This window comes from Mesocricetus auratus, unplaced genomic scaffold (assembly GCF_017639785.1).
Source record: "Mesocricetus auratus isolate SY011 unplaced genomic scaffold, BCM_Maur_2.0 Super-Scaffold_100020, whole genome shotgun sequence".
NCBI lineage: Eukaryota > Metazoa > Chordata > Mammalia > Rodentia > Cricetidae > Mesocricetus > Mesocricetus auratus.
Genome location: NW_024429201.1, coordinates 35,355,249 through 35,376,043, shown reverse-complemented (window position 1 = coordinate 35,376,043; position 20,795 = coordinate 35,355,249). Strand labels below are relative to the sequence as shown.

At 37.5% G+C, this 20,795-nt stretch overlaps 1 long non-coding RNA gene across 1 annotated transcript; it reads left to right on the top strand.

Moving 5' to 3' along the window:
- Nucleotides 1–560: 560 nt before the first annotated feature.
- Nucleotides 561–19,865, top strand: LOC121133134. The gene is made up of 2 exons (XR_005869880.1): nucleotides 561–866; nucleotides 18,840–19,865. It is a non-coding gene; the product is annotated as an uncharacterized LOC121133134 (long non-coding RNA).
- The last annotated feature ends 930 nt before the right edge of the window (nucleotides 19,866–20,795 follow it).

The window sequence follows — 20,795 nt, the reverse complement described above, 5'->3', positions numbered from 1 at the left end:
GTCTTGACTGTTGCTGCCTGTTCATTTACAAAGTCCTAATGTGTTCTTCCTTCTTCATCATCCTCAGAGAGTCCCACAGGCTAGAGAATGTTCATGTGTAGCCTCTCAGTGCATGACGATCAGGACCATCTTCTTGATTACTTTATGGAAACTGGATATCAGCTGATTTTACATTCTAGTCTGTCCAAGCTTCCAGGGACATCCCTGAAAGCACAAAGCAATGCTGGGCCATGCCCTTGTCCATCATCCCCGAGGCTTTCTTGGTGTGCTGTTTGTCCTCTACAAAGCCTCCCCCACCTTTTCCTCTAAAACTTTCTGTCTTCCTGTCTTCTCCTCTCCCACATGCCCCCTACGCTTCAGCCACAAGGCATGTCTCACTGGGTTCTGAATATGCCAGTCTTTGAAACTCTGTCTTGTCCCAGATGCTGTTTCTTTTCCTGGAGTGCCCTTCCTTCCTTTCTATGCACAGCAGACTCCCACTCGTGCAGCGGGACCTAGCTCAAATGCCATCTCTCCACTGAAACTCCCTCTAGTCCTGCAAAAGCCACATTCTCCCATTCATGGGCTCACTGGCCATTTGTGATGTCTGAGGGAGGAGGTTGTGAGCTCTGGGAAGGTTTTGGACCTTCTGGATTTTTTTATTTTCATCTTAAATCTAGAGTTCAGTATCTCATCTGGAGACATGATGGGTTTCGGCCCCTTCCTGTGTCTCTTCCTGTGGTCTCACTTCACCCAGTGCCTTTTTCTCTGAGCTTTAGTTTCTCTATTTAGGAAGGAGCTAGAAAACAAGGTGGGCATGGGGTAAAATCATGGGGAACTTCGGGAGAGCCTTTGTCTCTGCAAGGGAACCCCTTTATGCCAGCAAGGTATGTGACTAACACTATCACTAGATTTTTTGCTGTATTTTAGAGTATTGTCCAGAGAGAATTTGGAGGCTTTATTTTAAACTGAAACCATTCTAATATTAAGCCTAGGTAGAAAAAAATGTATCTTTCTTTGACATAGAGCAATTCCTTAAATATATATCCCTGAATATACATAGTTATATTCATTAGTTGGCCAAAGTTCAGCCTTGAAAACATGCATACAAGTACTATTATATTGGTTAAATTGTATTTATCATTTAGAAATATGTATGTTTATATACCTATACATGTATGTATGTATATACGTGATGGGGAAGTCCTTCTGTGTATGTTTGTCTTATTGGTTGATAAATAACGCACTGTTGGAAAATAGGGAAACAAGATAGGTGGGACTAGGAGTCATTGGGGATTCTAGAAAGCATAGTAAATGGTAGGGTGTTGCCATGTGATCCCAGGAAGAAAGGACACATGAGGCTGGTGTCCTTGGTAAGGTAAGACTTTATAGAAATATATACATATTAGTAGTTATGGGTAATACTTAAGAAAGAACTAGTCAATGAGAAGCCCTGGACATTGGTCGACAGCATTGTAACTAATAGAGTCTCTGTGTTATTTGGGGTTGATGCAGTTCTGTGGCCAGGCTGGTTGGAAGAATGCTCGTTACATATGCCTATGTATGAAATGAATAAAAAATGTGGCCATGATTTTTAAGGAGAGCAAAGGCAAATATATGCGAGGATTTGGAGAGAGGAAATGGAAAGGCAAAATGATTTAATTATATAATAATCTCAAAAAGTAAAAGAAATAATAAAAGAAGAATTATATTTAAGTCAGGCATTGGTGGCACACGCCTTTAATCCCAGCACTCTGGAGTTTAAGGCCAGCCTGGTCTACAGAGCAAGAGCCAGGATAGGCTCCAAAGCTACACAGAGAAACCCTGTCTCGAAAAACAAACAAAAAATGTATTTATAATAGCAGCTGTGAAAAGAGTAGAGTGTGTAGATCACCCATTAGAAAAAGAAAGATGCCTTGAAACAGCCTTGGGATGAATGGTTGCTCTTCAGGTAATAAAGGAGCAGCATGTGCTTTGTGGATGTAAATGTGCAAGATGCAGCCAATGAGTCCAAAGCAGAGCCTTTCTCGCAAATGCTACCATCTATGTGGCAGCCATGGTGCCTCTTTGTGATTATTCAGCCACCTCTGAGTACAAAAGGAGAAAAAGGTGAAAGAGGTTAACAGTAAACATCTGCAGCAGATAGACTCCTTCACCTGATTTCTTATCAGTAGCTTAGTCCCCAGGGTACCACAGTAAAGTGTAGAGTCATTAACTGTTTTTCAGAGAGGAGGCAATTATGATCTAGCAGGTATCATTAACTTTTCCCCAAGACCTAAATATTTGTAATTGGATGAGTCAAAAGTTAGTCTCAGGCGAAAGGCCATTTCTTTTCATTAGACTCGATGGCCATAAGATTATTAATATGAATTTGCTTTGAGTAGTGTCACTTCTCTGGTCCTCATGGTTTTGGTTATGTAGAGAGAAGTATTAATGACATGTTGATAGAAATGCCCTAGTCTTCCAGGAAATAATAATTTGTATGAATTCTACTTCTCACTACCATGCCAAAACCTGTGAAGAGCTATAGAAGAAATAAATCCATCCATCCACATATGTGTATGAATATCTAACTTTGGGAATGTTTTAGTCCAGCTATTAAACTGATCCAGACCTCCTGAATGTGGGTGTCAGTGAGGAGGTCTAGGTAATCTATGGGGCCTTGGATAGTATTTATCCCTGGCATACAAATAGACTTTGAGAGCCCATTCCACAATAAGAGATGTTCTCTCTGTCTGGACTCTTGAAGGAGTCCTGGATGACATGACAGACTCTGGAGACCCACCACGGAGGGCCTCACCCTCCCTGGGGATCAGAGTGGATATTGGTTAGGGGACTGAGGGGCCTGATGGGGAAGGATGGGGAGGAGGGGAGGGAGAGGGAGCTGGGATTGACATGGGAAACAAATTTGTTTGTAACTTAAATAAAAAAAGGGGGGTAGAGGAAAAAAACGATTAGTCAACTGGGGATGGACACCTCATAATTAGTTGTTCTTTTCAACTTGATCTACTGTGGTGTTCTGTGATGGTCTCTACTTGCTGCAAACAGCAGCCTCTATGATGAGTGGGCAAGTTATACTTGTCTACAAGTATAAAGATACGTATTTAGAATATTGTTAGAGTCATATTGGCTTAGGAAAGTAACAATAGTAGATTCTTCTCTAGGTTCCATGACCTCAACAGCATATGTATTTGTCTGGGTTTACAGTATTACACATGAATTCCCTCCTTTTATGCTGGCTTTAGTTCAATTAGATGTCTGTTGGTTACAGCCAAAACTCAAATGCCAGCACTGCACATTTGAAAATATGGACTATGGACATACCTTGCCTTTCTTCCTTTCTTCCTTCATTTCTCCCTTCCTTTCTTCCTTCCTCCCCCTTTCTTCTTTTTCTAAACTTTCTCTGACATAAGTTTTTGAAGTGGTTCTGGGATCCAGTGGCTCATTAAATAATGTAAAAATGAGTGTATACTAACTTGGCATACTGAGGCAGAATGTCGTGGATTGGGTAACAATAACTATATATTTTCCATAGTTCTGCATACTGTCTAGGAGTTGGTAGATTTGGTTCTTGATTAGGGCTATCCTTCAGGGTTTCAGAAAGCTGCAGTTTTGCTAAATCCTAAAATTGTAGAGAGGAGGCATCTGGTTGCTCTTCTTCCTTTTATAAAATCACTAAGCTATGTGGACTCTGGTCTCATGGACTCATTTAAGCCTAATTATCTTCCAAGTATTATCTCTAAACACCATTGCATTGGGGACAGGTTCTTCAGTTTCTGATGTTGGAGAGGCAATCATTTTGTGAGTAACAGAGGTCCTGTCCACCCTCACAATCAGAGAACGAGTCTCCTGTTACAATCAAATGATCATGTTAACTTTCTTCTCACTGGATGAAAGTGCCTCACATAAATAACTCAAATGGGGAGGACCTACTGGGACTTATGGTGTCAGAAAGTTCAGTTTGTGATGATTGCATGGTTCAGTTATAATTGTGTGGTCCCGTTATTTGTTTTCTTTCAATTTGTCCTTCCTCTCCAAACTATTAATATAAATTGTATTTTTCATGAAGAAAATAGCCAACAGTCTCATCAGTACAGTGCCATTGAAGAAGAATTATTGATATTTGCATCTACTTAACAGTTTTTAATAGCTGGACTACAACATTTACCTTGTTTTAAAAATTGTGAGTTCAATATAGTCTTATTGTCAATGTAATGATGTTAAGGTCCAGAAGGTTAAATATCTTTCCATTTGTCAGTTTGTCTTATAAGATCACTGGAATTAAGTTCTCTTGGTTTCAGGAATTTATGTTGCCCAGACATTATTGCCATGTTTTGTTTTCCTTCAAACGTTTTTCTTCTCAAAATTAGACTTCCACTCCAACTAGGAATCATGGAATTAATTGTGAGTTTCAGGTGCACGTACCTGGATACATCAGATTGGAACACATTTATGTTTGCTTTGAAATTAAAATGGGAATACTCCAATGAACCAAAACACACTTGAATATTCTTTTCTATTTTCTTCTTTCGTTGGGAGTAAACCTCTATATCTGATGAGTTAAGAGTGGATCTAAAATAGCTTTACATTCTCTGAAGAAGCATCTTAATTATAAAAATACAATATAGATAATTAAATGCATTTGGCCATGTTTTTCATGGTCTTAAAATGGGATACACAATATACACACAAATACGTTTGCACTTATATTTTAGTACATGTGTTCTTATGTGTGTATAGTAAAATAGAAATATGTGTGTGTGTGTGTGTGTGTGTACTTTAGATATAAAGGTATCATGGACCATGTACGCATCAATTTAACTCCAACTTTATAGAATAATTGAAATAAAAGGTGAAAGAATTACACATTCATGTAACTATATTTAATTTGGGTATGTTAATTATTGGTACACAGGAATGAACTATTTTAACTAAGATACATTTCATATGTTCCTTTATATCTTATACCCAAATTTAGTACCTCATGATTGAATCAAGATTGTAAAATACTTTTGAAATGATAAAAAGTAGTTACTCTGGAGCAAGGATTTAAGAAAAAGCATCACATTTTAGAATTAATTGTTCATAAAATTTCAATATAGCAAGTGTTTGGTGCCTGACAGATTGGATGACTATCGCAGAAGACTCTTGCACACAGATAACTCTGTACTAGGAGGGGATGAATGCAAAGGTATTCAATTAACTTTGTTTTTTCATTTTTGTTGGCCTCTTCCTCATGTCTGTCTTATTTATTGCATTCTACCTTTGGCCTTCTTTATGCCTGTCTAGAGGTCCTTCCTGAAGAAAGTGTGCAGTATTTAAACCCTTGCATTCTTCCGGGGTGCATTCACGATACAGATCCTAGAGAAAACTACTGTCTTCACTTTAATACTACACTGTTTTTAATCTCATAGCCCTTTACTTTTTCATTGCATCTACATTTTAAAAATATATTGGCTTGTTCACTTGTTTGTAATCTGTTTTTTCAGTTGTCTAAAATCCATGATTATGGATACCTTGTTTGTGTCTCTGCTTATTTCTGAGGCAGAGACATGTGCCTGTACTAAGGGTTCCAACAATGGCTTCTGAAAAAGTGGCTGATTTCCTGAGGAGAGCAATCCTTCTGCCCTCTGAGGGCAGCTGTCACGAGCTGGGGCACGTGCCTTTGATGTCCTTCTAGATCTCAGCTGGGGTAGCTAATTTTTTCTAAAACTTCTTTTTTCTTCAAAGAAGTTGAATTTGAAGAATTCTGTAACTTTGGATTCAGTTTTTTACTATCAAATTAAAGCTAAAAATGCTGCCAGGAAGGAGGGTAGCCAGATTGGAGGGGGAGGAGGCGAGAGGTAGAAGAAGGGGAAGCAGAGAGTTGGGGGAGGAGATGGCGGAAAGATCCAGGAAACCTGAGGAGAAGCAACAAAAACCAATTAAAGTTAATGAACTACAGCTAAGCTTTTTATTTTAGTTTTTTTCCCCACACAGTATATCAGCCTCAACTTGGAATTATTTTTCTTGGAGAGACAGTGTAACTAGATTATTTCCTTACTACCCCCATGATAAAAAAAGTATCTTTTTAGTCAACAAAAGCATGAGGGTATGTTTTGTGCATGTTTCTAGTGAATTTGCCACTTGGCCTTCAGCCTTGGTCCCACCACCCACTGAAATCTGGCAAACTCCCAGGATGTCACAAATTCTGTTCTCCTATATCTTCACATAAGCTGAGAGTCGGCCCTGCTGAATAGTTATCTGAAGGCAGGAGGCGGAGGTCCAATTGTAGTATCTAATATTAGAAATAGAGACGCCTCCAATGGTTTTTGGCAGACTGAGCCTAGAAAGAGAGGCTGTGGCTCTCCCACTCAAACGTCTTAAATAGTTTATATATCTGCTTGATTAATTTGGCTAGAGACCTGGTTTCAGTTAATGTATTAGGCATAAAAGTTCAGGAAAAATTCTTATCTCAATTAGACACATCCTCTAGAACAACTCCTTGTGTCAGGCCAGCTCTGATAAACATTAATAAGGAAACATCACCTTCTAGTCATTTAAGTTCTGGTGCCCATAGTACCTTCACCAAGCCGAATATGAAAGAGGTGCATTTCCTGAGCGTGTTTGCTTCATTCAGTGTTTTGGCGAAGCATCACATTCAAATACATAATTCCATTCTAAAATGCATAGAATAATATAAAATGATTTAAGTTAATCCAAGAGATATTTTAAATCTGAGTTTCTGACATTCAGGTTTCCCATTTGAAATATATCTTCAAATATTATGTGTACATAATGACTCCTTCCAAAACTTCCCCATCATCTCAGGCTCAAAGTCATAAAACTTTGAGTACTTCTCACATCCTTATTTTGTTCTACCATTCCTTATCATTATTTTCACTAGTACATGACAAACTCTTTCTCTCAGAGAAACTAAGGATTGCGGAGATAAGGGTGTCCTTACTGAAGAGGCTGGAGAATGCTAACTTGTCATTCTGTCTCTGAAGTTTCTTCTCCACTTTGAGTTAACAGAGTCTGTTGGATGCTGCCTGCTCACTGTTTCTTGTGGCAATTTCTCCTCTGTTCAGAGATCCTTAATATTAGAAACATGACAGTAAGGAGATACTGTGGTTTTGATCTCGACCCACTTGGTGATTCATCCATTCACTCATTCTTCAGCCACTTAATACACTCAATAATCACTCGTTGAAATTCTACTGGTCATAGAGTGTACACTCACTGAAAGCTGTGAATATCAAAAACTTAGCAAAAGTTGATTCTGGAATATTGATAGATGGAGAAAGTGCGGCATTTTCAAGGTAAATAGCTCCACTTCTTCCCCAAGATGATCTAATTTTAAAGTCTATTCTAATTCTCACTCTCCTCAAGAAAGACCTTTTATGTTCATATCCCTCTTAAAATGTACATCCAAATATGAGTGGGCCTTTTCACATTTAAAGAATAGTACGTGTTCCTCCCACATTTAACACATGTCTTTTCTCAATATAAAAACCTTAAAATAAAAGTGGACTTTTTTCCCTAGTGTCTTTCAATGTTGCCCTCCTTTAGCTTATGCTACTTGAACCATTGGAAGCCAAGATGTAGTATAATAAGGTCAGACATTCCCCAGCTTATGCTTATACAAATGCATTAGTTTTAAGGTTGCTGTCCATGTTTTCCCGTTATTATACAGTATAAGTTTCCTTGTCAAAATATTATTATTTTTACCCATATAAAGAGTGCTTAAAGTAATGTGAGCAAGAAAGAAGTCTCACATATTGATAAGAAAGTATATGAATAAATCAGAAAATGAGTGAAAATGTCCATAAACACAAATTCTTTTCTCAATTATAATAAAGATGTAAACTGAAACTTTAATAGTAAAACATTTTAGTTAACCAGTTAGTTATTTCATTTTCTTATGAACTCAATGCTTTAACTTGTTCTGTAAATAATTATGGTCTTTCAAGAGCCAGTGGAAAAACACAAGAGGAAGCATTAATGCATTTTCTTAGATCATGCTTTTAGAGCTGAATAAGAAATTGCATTCATTATAAATGTGCACCACTTTTCAGCAGTGTTTGTTATAATAAAGTTTTGAAGTAGTTAGTGTCCCACAATAGAAAAATAGTTAAATGAGTGATTCATGAATTTCAGGAAATAATAAATCTATAGTACCATTTACAAATACTTAATAGTATGAGGGTAATCTGAGGGAAATAAAACAAAGCTTTAAATTGTGGATCAACTGTAGTTTATGAGTTCAAGGGCATCTATTTTTTCATGTTTATTGCTGTCAGTCTTCAGTGCTTAGAATTATGCCAGACACTACTGGGCAAGCTATGTATACATGCTAATTGAGGTAATGAGTATGCATCATGTTGGCTGCTACAAACACTCATGCACACAATACTCTAGCACACATTGTCAGTTCATCAGAACATTCCCACTCACATGTTGATCAGTGTAATTTTTAATTTATATCATCAGTAAGCTCCTATTTTTATATTTCATCACTGAGCTATGCAAAATTTATAGAACCAGTATCTTTGCTTTCCTGACACTCTCCACTTGAAGGCTGGAGAGATGGTTCAGCGGTGAAGGTCAGACACTACTCTTACCAAGGATCTGAGGTCAATTCCAAGCACCTAAGTTGAAGGTCCCTTGATCACCCATTCTCTGGCTCCAGAGGGATCAAATGCCTTTTATTGGCTTATGTAGGGCCATGTGTTAAAGAGCACACACACACACACACACACACACACAATTAAAAGATAGCAAATTGAAGGTTTAAAATAATTTCTACCTAAGGAAATGTTTTATGCTTGTAGTTAAATTCTGAAGTTGTTTTGGTGAATTTGGTGAACTTCTCTGTCAATCATTTTCTAAACAGGATAACTCTTTGCTAGTGCTTTTCTTCAACTTGGTCAAACTTTATAAACATAATTTGATTTAAAACTTCTTTCAACTATATTAGAAGGTAGGAATCAATCTGTACTATCTTTAATATGTGTTGGTTTTCCATGAAATATAAACAGTTGCTCTGGGAAGCAAAAGTAATGTGTGTAGATTTCATTTTAACTTAAGAGAAAACTTGTGTCTGGCAAACCTGGTGAAAATAAAGTAGTTTCCACTAAACATGTAGCAATTCTCAGAGAAATCATCCAATTTCTACATTTTCGTGACCCAGTACTTGCATATTGCAACTGTTTCCAGGATTTTGTCTGTATAATGTTTAACGCAACATTTTCTTCTTTCCAGTATCTACGATTTTTTAAAGTTTTGTTTAAATTAGAAGACAATCTTGTTTTGCATGTCAATCCCAGTTCCCTCTCCTGCCCATCTTTCCCTGTCCCCCACTGACCCTCTGTCCCATCCCCTTTCTGCTCCCCAGAGAGGGTGAGGTCTTCCCTGCGGGATCTTCAAAGTCTATCACACCCCTTGGACCAGGGTCTAGGTCCTCCCGCATGTGTCTAGGCTGAAAAAGTATCCCTCTATGTGGAATGGGCTCCCAAAGTCCATTCACACACTAGGGTAAATACTGATCCATTACCAGAATCCCCATAGATTTCCCAGTCTTCCAAACTGACACCCACGTTCAGGGGGTCTGGTTCGGTCCTATGCTGGCTTCCCAGCCATCAGTCTGGAGTCCATGAGCTCCCTCTTGTACAGGTCAGTTGTTTCTATGGATTTCTCCAGCCTTGTCTTGACCTCTTTGCTCATCACTCCTCCCTCTCTGAACTGGATTTTCAGGAATTTGACTCAGTGTTTAGCTGTTGGTGTCTGCTTTTGCTTCCATCAGAAACTGGTTGAAGACTCTAGGATGGCATATAAGCTAGTCATCAGTCTCATTATAGGGAAAGGGCAGGCTGAGGGAATGATGGAATTAGAAAAGCTGGGTAAATTTTTTAAGATGAATAAAATATCCATTTTTCTTCTGAATATCACTGAATTTCCTCTCCCAGATGTCTTGGTCTCTCAAAATTCCCCAAAGTTGGGTTTACTTTCACATCTGCATTGTTGACTCCATTGCCTTCTCTAGATGACATCAGAGATATCCTTGAGTTTGCTGAGGTGCTGTTCATTCATTTAAATAGTTCAAATGCATTTAGATGACAAGATATTGTCTGACTGTGTGTTTTCAATTTCCCCCTCTGAATTCAATGGTTATTTTGATCTATTTTCCATTACAGCGGGAATCCACACAGGAGATAAGCTTCTTGTTCTTGCTGCTCTAGGAAATGGGCCATAATACCCACACCCCTAGAGAGTTTTGCTGGAACCCCAGCTGAGCCTTCTGTAGCACATTTTACATGTCCATCATAACAGAAGAATATGATTTAATTTTCCATTCTGAAACAACTCCAAAGTGACAGAAAGCTTATAAAAATGGAGAGTAACTAGCATTTCTCTAGATCCCTTACATGATAACCACCCTCATCTCTATCATTTTCTTTTTTTTTTCTTTTTGGTTTTTTTTTCAAGATAGGGTTTCTCTGTATTGTTTTGGAGGCTGTCCTGGAACTCGCTCGGTAGACCAGGCTGGCCTTGAACTCACAGAGATCCGCCTGCCTCTGCCTCCCGAGTGCTGGGATTAAAGGCATGCGCCACCAACGCCCGGCTTGTCATTTTCTTAAATTGAAAGAAGTAAGGGCAAATGCATTGCACATCTGCGTCTAAATGCTTCTGTATGTCCTCAGAAATGTTCCTGTTTATGACGAGATTAATCAGAAAATTAACATTAATAGAGTAATTTATCATTTTAAAAATTAGTAAATAATAGTAAAAAAATAGCACATTTAGATTTTTTCAATTTTCAAACAATGTCCTTAGAAGCAGAATATTATTTTGTGGTCTATAATCACTGTTACATCCGATTCTATGTGACTTTTGTCTCATTTCTCCTGGAATAGTTTTCATTCTTTGTTTTTCATGATTTTGATATTGTCAAAGATACGGGCTACAATATTTTGGTAGCACTTCCCTCAATTTTTGGTTTATCTAACATTTCCTTAGAATGGTGCTGTACATTTTTAGCAGGAATTACCACAAACGTCATGCTGTGGCCTCAGGAGGCACGTGATGCCCATTTACTCCATTACTGGTGAACTAACTTTGCTCATTTGGTTAAGGTGGCGTCTGTCAGCTTTTACCCACAATGTTAGTATTTCCCCTTCATAATTAATAAAACTCTTGTGGTGAGATACTTTTAGATTTAAAGAATATACTGTTTCATAAAGTAGCCATATTCTAGTTTTAATATCCAGTGATGACTTGTGCCACAATCACATATTACAATAGTTATTGGAGTACAGTAAATTTTTAATTCTGTGTTTTTCTCTATTCTTTAGTTAACACTTGTATAATGGCAAATTATTCCTCTTAAAATATCCAACTACATATTTGTTTCATAATGACCTTGCTAATTCTCACAGTAATTAACTTTAGTGAATTACAAGGCATTATCGTTATTTATTTTGATATATAGCTTTTCCCAGACCTAGCCAATTAGAGAAACATTTAGTATTTAGTCCAGTAAGTGTGTGTGTGTGTGTGTGTGTGTGTGTGTGTGTGTGTGTGTGTGTGTGTGTGCATTTCATGGCCTCATTTGGGTCAATACAGGTGTGATTTATTTATATTTTTCCCACAGTAGGTGGTGTCCAACTTCATACTTTATAAATAGAGGCTTGAGTATGGGAGAGGTTAGTGTTAGTAGAGTATCTTCATTTCTAGTTTACTTTAATAAATACATCCAAACATGGGCACAGAACTTTCCCTATCTGTTCATCCATCCACCCACCCATAGATCCATCCATCATCATTTACCCATGAGCTAAATCAGGAACCTTAAGTTAAAACTCAACATCAAAATTCCTTTCAGATATTGTTCCTTTCCATAGTTGAAACATGTTCTCTGACACTGGTTAATCCAACAGGTTTGATCAGGATTTATGCCATAGGTGTAATTATTGAGAGAATAGCAAGGCACAGACTTTGGGGACAATTACTGAGAGTATGAATTTCTTGCATATTTTCTCACTTTGTTTTAATATACTGTGTCCTCTCCTTTTATCACTGGGAGTTAAAAATAGCCACAGACTTGGATTGTCTTTGTTTTGTTGTTTATTTTACCTCTTTACTCTTTTAGTTTTTTTTTGTTCTTTGGGTGATCCCACTACCCAGCTCTCAAACAAATTTCACAAGGAGGTTTTTTCTTTCTTATAACTGCCCAGCTTCAGCTTGCATTGTTCTAGCTAGATTTTCTTAAATCAAATTAACCTATCTATATTTTGCCTCTGGGCTTTTTCCTTTTCTTACTTCTGTGTATCTTACTTTCACCGTTTCTCTGTGGCTGGCTGTGTGTCTGTGTGTCTGTGTGTCTGTGTGTGTGTGTGTCTGTGTGTGTGTGTCTGTGTGTGTGTTCTGTGTGTCTGTGTGTCTGTGTGTCTGTGTGTCTGGCCCCTAGGGTCCTCTCTCGTTGCTCTTCTTATTCTTTATTCTTCCAAATTTCTCCTTCTATTTATACCAGCCCCACCTATCCTTTCCCCTGCCTCGCTATTGGCTGTTCAACACTTCATTAGACCATCAGGTGTTTTAGACAAGCAAAGAATCACAGCTTCACACAGTTAAACAAATTCAACACAAACAGAAGCGACACATCTTTACATCATTAAACAGATTCTCCACAGCATAAACAAATTTAACACACGTTAAAATAATATTCTACAACATCATTTTAAGTTATATTTTATTTTATGCATATGAATCTTTTGCTTTCATGTATGTACATGTACTGAATGCATAGCTGTGTACTCTTGGAGGTCAGAATTGGGCAGTGGATCTGCTGGAATTGGCGTAACTTTAGAATCGTGCCTCCATGTGGGTGGTGAGAACGCAACCAGTATCCTCAGAAAGAGCAATAAGTGCTCTTACCTACTGAGCCATCTCTCCAGCCCCTGAAAAGGTTATCCTGAAGATTACTTTCAGATGGAGGATTTTGCCTATAGAATACTAAATATAGACCACTAAATGGATCACATATCCCACGAACTCTGCAGCAGTCCCTCAAGGACTGGACAGAGGGAATAATATAGTCTGGTCCAAGCAATAGGAATCCATATCCACATATAATTTTAAGACAATAATAAAACAGAACAAAATGAAACTGATTTGTACTATAGTCATGCTTCATCAATTTCAAACACTTTTTAGTGACATAATATTCTTATATATTGGGTTGGAATGCTCCTATTTTGTCATCTGGTACATCATTCAAAGGTGATACAATATGGAAATGCAGCTAGACTTTGTAAGTACCACTCTGTCTTTTCATAAGTGTTTAAGATAGAGTATTTCATGTTTATTTAAACTCTTATTAAGGAATTCTTTTGCCTGTAAAATCTCATCAGGTCTGAACCAGTCAATAAATTCTGCTAACATTTTTTCACCTACATATGATGAATACACCCTAAGAAAAGCTATTCAATTTTTAAAGATTTATTTTACTTTATGTATTTGTGTTTATCTAGGTGTATATGTTTAGGGACCAGCAAAGTCAGAAGCTTCCAATAACCCTGGAGCTGGAGTCAGTCTTAGAACTGAACTCTTGTCCTCTGCATGAGCAGTGTAAACTCTTAACTTTCTAAGACATATTTCAAATTCATGTGTATTTCACCTTTATGTATCTCCTGGAATAATATTTTAAGGGAACATAATTTAAGAAACATATTTATTCTTTAAAAGTTGTTTAAAGAATGATTGTCTGAAATTTTTCCAGCCCTCAAAACTGGCAATGCATGTTTTATTGTTCAAAACTGAAATGACAGACATGTGGAACAGATCTTTCTGTGTAAGAGAGCATTCTCATGTCATCATCTGAGAGCTCCTTGGTAGAACTTTAAATTGTCCTTCAGTGTCATTCAGGGAAACATGTAACATCTGTTTTTTTTCCTAGAAATGCTACTGGATTGGAGAACATTTGCAAACACCTGAAATATGTTTCCCCATGTTTTTCTTTAATATTTCTATAGATATCAGAAATTCTCACAGTTTCTGTGAAGTTGTTTTCTGAACAAACATTATTTATGCCTGTGTCTTGAGTAGTGTCAATCTGAATTGAAAATGTGTCAGATTTTTAACATCCTCTAATTCTACTTTTTAAATCTTGAGGAATCCCTTAAAAGAGGTTGGGTCATAACAAAATTCATTGCAGAACAAAGTAACTAATAAGAACCTGAGGTTTTGGAATAGATAGAGAACACAGTCCCCTCAGGACAAACAGCTACCATCGTCATTAGGTTGGCTGTCTCTCTTTGATGGATGTCATCAAGACTACACTTGTTGACCACTGATATTTCTTCACAGTAGGTAGACATAGGAGAGTCCTTAGAATGCCAGCTGAAGCTCCAGCTATGCATCTCAACCACTTGTAGTTTAGCAGGCCTAATTGCATATAACACTCTCTAAACTGTTAATTAGGTCATTGCATTTTAAATTATTTAATTCTCACAAATTCAATCTTTTTTAATGAGTATATCAAAACTGACTTCTATGAACGTATTTATGTCCTCAAATTGCTTTTGTTTTTCCTTTTTTTAAACTTAAATTGGAAACAAGATTCTCTTACATGCAAATCCCAGTTCCCTCTCCCTCTGCCCCTCTGCTGCCCCACACAAACCCCCTATCCCATCCTCTGTCTGTTCCCCAAGGAGCATGAGGCCTTCCATGGGGGATCTTCAAAGTCTGTCATATCATTTGGAGTAGGGCCTAGACCCTCCTCCGTGTGTCTAGGCTGAGAGAGTATACTTCTATGTGAATTGTGTTCTCAAAGTCCATTTGTGTACTATGCATAAAAACTGATGCACTACCAGAGGCCCCTTAGACTGCCCAGCCCTCCTAACTGACACCCATGTTCAGGGGGTCTGGAGTGGTCCTATGCTGGTTTCCCAGCTGTCAGTCTGGGGTCCATGTGGAACCACTTGTTTAGGTCAGCTGTTTCTGTGGGTTTCACCAGCTCGGTCTTGACCCCTTTGCTCATCACTCCTCCCTCTCTGCAACTGGATTCCAGAGTTTAGCTCAGTGTTTAGCTGTGGGACTCTGCTTCTGCTTTGATCAAATACTGAATGATGGCTTTAGAATGACATTTAGGGTAGCCTCTCCACTAATGCTTACATTGTTAGTTGGGGTCATTCTTATAGATCTCTGGACATTTCCCTAGTGCCAGATTTCTCTTTAAACCTATAATGGCTCCCTCTATGACAGTATCTGTTTTCTTGCTCTCCCCTCTTCTTCCCCTAACTTGATCTTCCTTCTCCCTCATGTCCTCTTCTCCCCTTCTGTTTCTTCTAACTCCCTCTCCCCTCCCACCCATTCTCCCAATTAGCTTAGCTGATCTTGTCCCTTTCTCCTTCTCCAGGAACCATGTATGTCTCTCTTTGGATCCTCCTTGTTTCCTATCTTCTCTGGTGGTGTGAATTGTAGGCTTGTACTCCTTTTTTCTATGTCTAATAGCCATATATGGGTGAGTGCATACCATTTTTGTCTATTTGTGACTGGGTTACCTTAGTCAGGATGGTTTCTTCTAGTTTCATCCATTTGTCTGTGAATTTCAAGATTCCATTTTTTTCTGCTGAGTAGTACTCCATTGTGAAATTATACCACATTTTCTTCATCCATTCTTCAGTTGAGAGTCATCTAGGTTGCTCCAGCTAGTAAAATATGTGGGCTCCAAATAAGTAAAGGTAGAGTCATTCAGGATTCTCTGGACCTCTTTGGAGGCTTGAGGATTTGCACCAGCAACAGTCTCCCAGAGAATGCTGGAGGCACTGGTCCAGGAAACATGAATCATGACTTACAGGGATCAGAGATGACTCATCAGGGGTGATGACTTGCTCCTCCTCCATTAGACCGGGCTTTGATTTCCAGGACCCACACTGTGGCTCACAATTTCATGAAACTCCAGTACAAGGGGATCCAACATCTTCTTTTGTTCTCTGCAAGCACCAGACACACATATGATTCACAGATATGTATGGAGGCAATATACCATTACACAAAAACTACAAAGGAATTACTGAACTATAATTCAGAACTGTGTGCCCATCAGACAAATATGCCCAGGAAATAATGACATTGAACATAATAGAAATAAACTCTATTTGCCTGAATACATGATCTCATTATGGTTTGATTCTGGACTTTATCTCCATGTCTAATAAATTGACTGTCCCATGGAATCAAAGGCATTGATATTTTTTGATAACTACTATCATATTTTCTACTACTGCTTTCTAGTTCTGTCTGAAACTCCATAATGAGTTGCCTGTGTTCCACAGTTGAGAGTACAGAAGTTGCTACCACTTGGACACAACAAACCTATCAAAACACATTTTATTTTATGCATTTGTGAATTTTTTGTTTTAAAAGGAAAATTCTGGACTGAAGATGTGGCAGTCACTAAAATCACTTCTGCACAAACATAAGTATTGCAGCACCCATGGAGCAAGCCATGAATCCCACAGATACTGGAAACTTCATCTCCAATAGATCCTTCACCTTTTCATGCCTATGTACACACAAGGGAACACACAATAATAGTGTCTATAGACACAGAGACATATAAATAGGTAAAAAATGAAAATTCAAAAATTCTGTATTTTTAAATATCCAAGCACTCTCCAAGAAGGGTCATGCTAGTCAATGGAGAGGGATGTGATACAATTTTATGACATTAGTTAGTGTTCTACTCAGAGGAAAACTGTCTGGTTCTTCCATAGTGTGTTGCCATCTCCTGTGGACATTATGTAGAAGAACTAGAACACACAAGCACATGCACATATACTTGTGCAATACACATACACATGGACATGCCGGCATACGGCATATTTATTTCAGGAATTCTGTTTCTTAGATTAAATGTTACTGTTGTTTGCCAGTACAGAAACCCGGTTTTGCTTTTGAGAAATCTCAGACTATAATGGAAAGAATATTGCAATTCATTTGTGTTAAATTGTTTTTGAAGTGACATTATTGATCCCACCTAAACTTATGAAGAGCTGCCATGTGTCTCATAGAATACAGTATAAACTGTAAAATAATACAGTTCATGCTCAAAGAAGTTCATACATAGGGTTTATGAAACATATATAATTACTATCAATCCAAACCAGCAATATACCTAGATTTCTCCTGCTAATAAGACAATTCTTGATCCAAGGGATTCAGTGAGGGGATGGTAGCTTAGATCCCAAGAGAACAAGCCATATTTAAAATGCCGAACAGAATTGCAAAAAGACACCAATCAAAGAACCCCTGTAGAGTTGCAGAGGAGGAGAATCTGGCCTGTGACTCAGGTTAGCAAGGAAAAAATGAGACAGAAAAACAAATATCATCTGTTGTGAGATAATGAATAAAGGAGTTATATAACTACAGTAGAAGTCAGTTTTTATTATTTGCACTGTACACAAGTCCAAGAGGCTCAACCTGTTCTGAACACATTTTAATTATCAGATGCTTTTAACTTGTGACCTTATCTCTGTACAATGGCAGTGTCTAACAGATACCAGACTTTGTTGTATTCTTATTTGAATAGAAAATCCAAGTCAAAGTAAAATTTATATTCTGTCATTCCATTTCTTTAGAAAGCTTTTTAGAACCTTTGTAGTGTGTCTAAAAACTTACATGATACCAAAATATAACTGTCTCCTGTGAAGGCATGGCTCTTTTCTCGTCTGATCAGGTATATCTTTTATAATGTAACATTTGAAATAGAGCTATTTGAGCATGTGTGAGCTTTTCTTCTTGGACTTTCTATTTGCCGAGTGATTTCTTTCCTCATTTAGATTAAATGTATATTGTCTGGTTGACAAACCAAATGACTCAGGAAGGCATCTTCTTTGATTACTATGTAAAGATGGATAAAGACAAATGACTCACATACTCATGTGTTTCTTAGATGATAAATGTCAAAGCCCTGTTTTTGCTTCTTCCTCTCTGCGCTAAGATGAAAATGACCACTAACTTTCTCCACCCAGAATTAACTTGGCAAATAGTTCCTTAGGGGTAATCACAGTTATGAATTACACACCCAGAAAAACTTGAATGTATTTGTCTAAGGCCTGTAAGTGCAATTACTTGACTAGTATTATTTTATTATTTTTTCATGGTATTTATATTTATAATTTAGTGGTTATTTGTATAAAGCAAAGAAAATCAATGGTGATATTTAATCTCGTCAGCAACTCTGATTTTGTTATGTATATCATTAACATTCTAAACATCTATTACATCAAATGTAAATGGGCTTCATTATTTCTATTCTGAATTGGCTGTAATTTCCATTTCTCTTTGTATTTTCTGTCTGCAGAAAATTGGATGGATATTATATACCTATGTACTCTCTTACCTTTATGTTAAGTTTCCTAAAATTTAAATTACACCTGTCTGATTTTTTAAAAACCTTTTTAAGTGTTAAGATCCATAGGAAGACACTGGACCAATGGGCCTGTTGGTAATCACTCAGTCAGCCGATACATGCTTCTCTTTGCTTTATTATGTCAGTTTGATATGGTATATTTTACTTCTGCTGTCTATGGCAATGTCTACAGCAATGACCTGTGCTTTGTTCCCTCTCATTTGTGGCCTTTGAGAGGGCCACCAAATAGCAATTAGCTTGTAATCCCTCAATTGTGGTAAGAATGGATTAGGTGTTAGCCTTTCACTGTTATCCCAGCACTAATTTTTAGAGGGTGGGGCTCATTCTGTGAGGTTTTCTCAGATCCTGCCAATCATTGTCAGGAGCTTTTAAATAGAAACACTTTTCAACACTTCAGAAGCTCTTGAAAAAAAGACTTGCACATTTTCTTTTGTTGTCTCCTTAGGATTCTCACTGCTAATGACTACTGCCAAGATGTATAAATGGAATGGTTCAGTCAGGAGAAGAATCTGAAGTTTAAAATGCCTCTTCCTCTATGACAACTTTTCTTTGATTTCATGATTGAGTTGGGACAGAAACTGCATGTGGGAAAACTGATCCTTCAACCAGTGCAGATGAGCACAGTGAGCAGCTGGCTTCTTTGAATCCTTTATCTTCAAATCCAGAAACCTCGATTATTTGGGAAAAAGAGTTAAAACTGATGAAACTGAATATTAAACTCTGGAGTTCTTAAAGTTAGATGTTTTGTCTTTATAGTGTATGGATATGTTAATGAAACAACTTCAGTTTTGTAATTTGCAAAGAGCTGAAGTTATTGATGTCAATAGTTGCAAAGGGGATAGTAATCCCTGTTCATATGGCAGGGGTTTGTCTTGGGAAACCCTTTAAATCACAGAAGAAAGTACAGTTAGTTCCATGAGAAATGGATGTAATGACGCTATGATTCCTAGTTTCTTTATCTCATGGGATTTTTATTGGATTTCAGAGCATGAAGTCTACTTAACAAAGTGTTTTATTTCAATGTGTATATAAATACATATAAAGTTTGCATTTTCATTGTATGCAATTGGTTTTTTAGAAATACTTAGTAGATAACTCATTGAGGAGAAGAAGTACTGTATACTTCAAATTCTAAACTATGACAGCTACTTTCAGGGGTACAACAGTGTCATTTATTTCTAGAGGAGCTTTTGGGATGCAGGTCAAGGCAAAAATAAACTGAAAGTCACAGACACACTTGGGCAGTAAATGTTCCATGATCAGATTCAAGATAATAAAAGGAGGTGTTACTTTGTCTAAAGAAATCCAGAGAATGAATGAGTCACCCTAAGGATTGGTTTTATATCTTTATTGATATCAATAGTATGTGACTGTCTTTACAAAAGTTGTCCTATATGCAGAAACCAAGATGGGCACTGGAGTCTTTCTGGAATCTTGCTTGAATCAATTGAATAAAATATTCATGAAGATGCATTTTGTGTGATGCTCCTGTTTGGGCTGAATTGAGTTGAGGCTGTGCAGTCTTGTATTGGCAGAGGAACTGAGCAATCAATAGCGGGAAGCTTTGGCGCACCGACATCCAGACCCTAATTATTCAGGACTCCCAGGTATAACTTACTTAAGATTAGGTATTGCATGATGATGTAGCATTGATCAGTAGGTGTATTAAGTCAACAAAATCATATGCATTATAGTGCTTCTAAAAAGAGGAGGACACTTAATGGTAAAGGTGAGGAGAAAGAAATAGAATGGACAGAAGCTAGATGTAACAGACTGGTCAGGCCATTTCTGTATAACAATTCATTTCAGTGATCTGATTTTTATAATTTTAATCTTTCCTACCCAATAACCTATAAATTAAAACCAATGTAGATAACCAACAGTATAATAAAAGCTGATTTTAATTAGTGCATATCAAAAATAATTTCAACTAATGAGATCATAAGAAGTTTTGATGAACAATTAATCTCTGACATGGACTTTAAAAGGTGAGCAGCACTGTCTGTGAGAAGATGTTGACAATATTTAGACAAAGGTATTATCAAAAGTTCTGGTTTCAAAGAGCCAGGGATTGATGAGCCACTGATTCTCCTAACGAGTATAACAAAGGTAGGAAAGGAAGAGGATTTACAATAGAAAAGGCAGGATGAATTAACAGTGAAGAAGATCTTAAGAAACAAAATGAAAATTTAGGGCTATGGGCAAATGGGAGAAAATGGATGTATTTTAAATCAAAATGGTATATTGACTTAAAAGTACCCATCCCAAGTATACACACGGACTTAGGACTCCCATAGAACAATGTGAGGTGCACTCTCACCCTGAACTCTTGGGGAAGGGTCTAGGCCCTGCCCTATATGAAATGACAGACTATGGACACCCCCATGGAGGGCCTCACCCT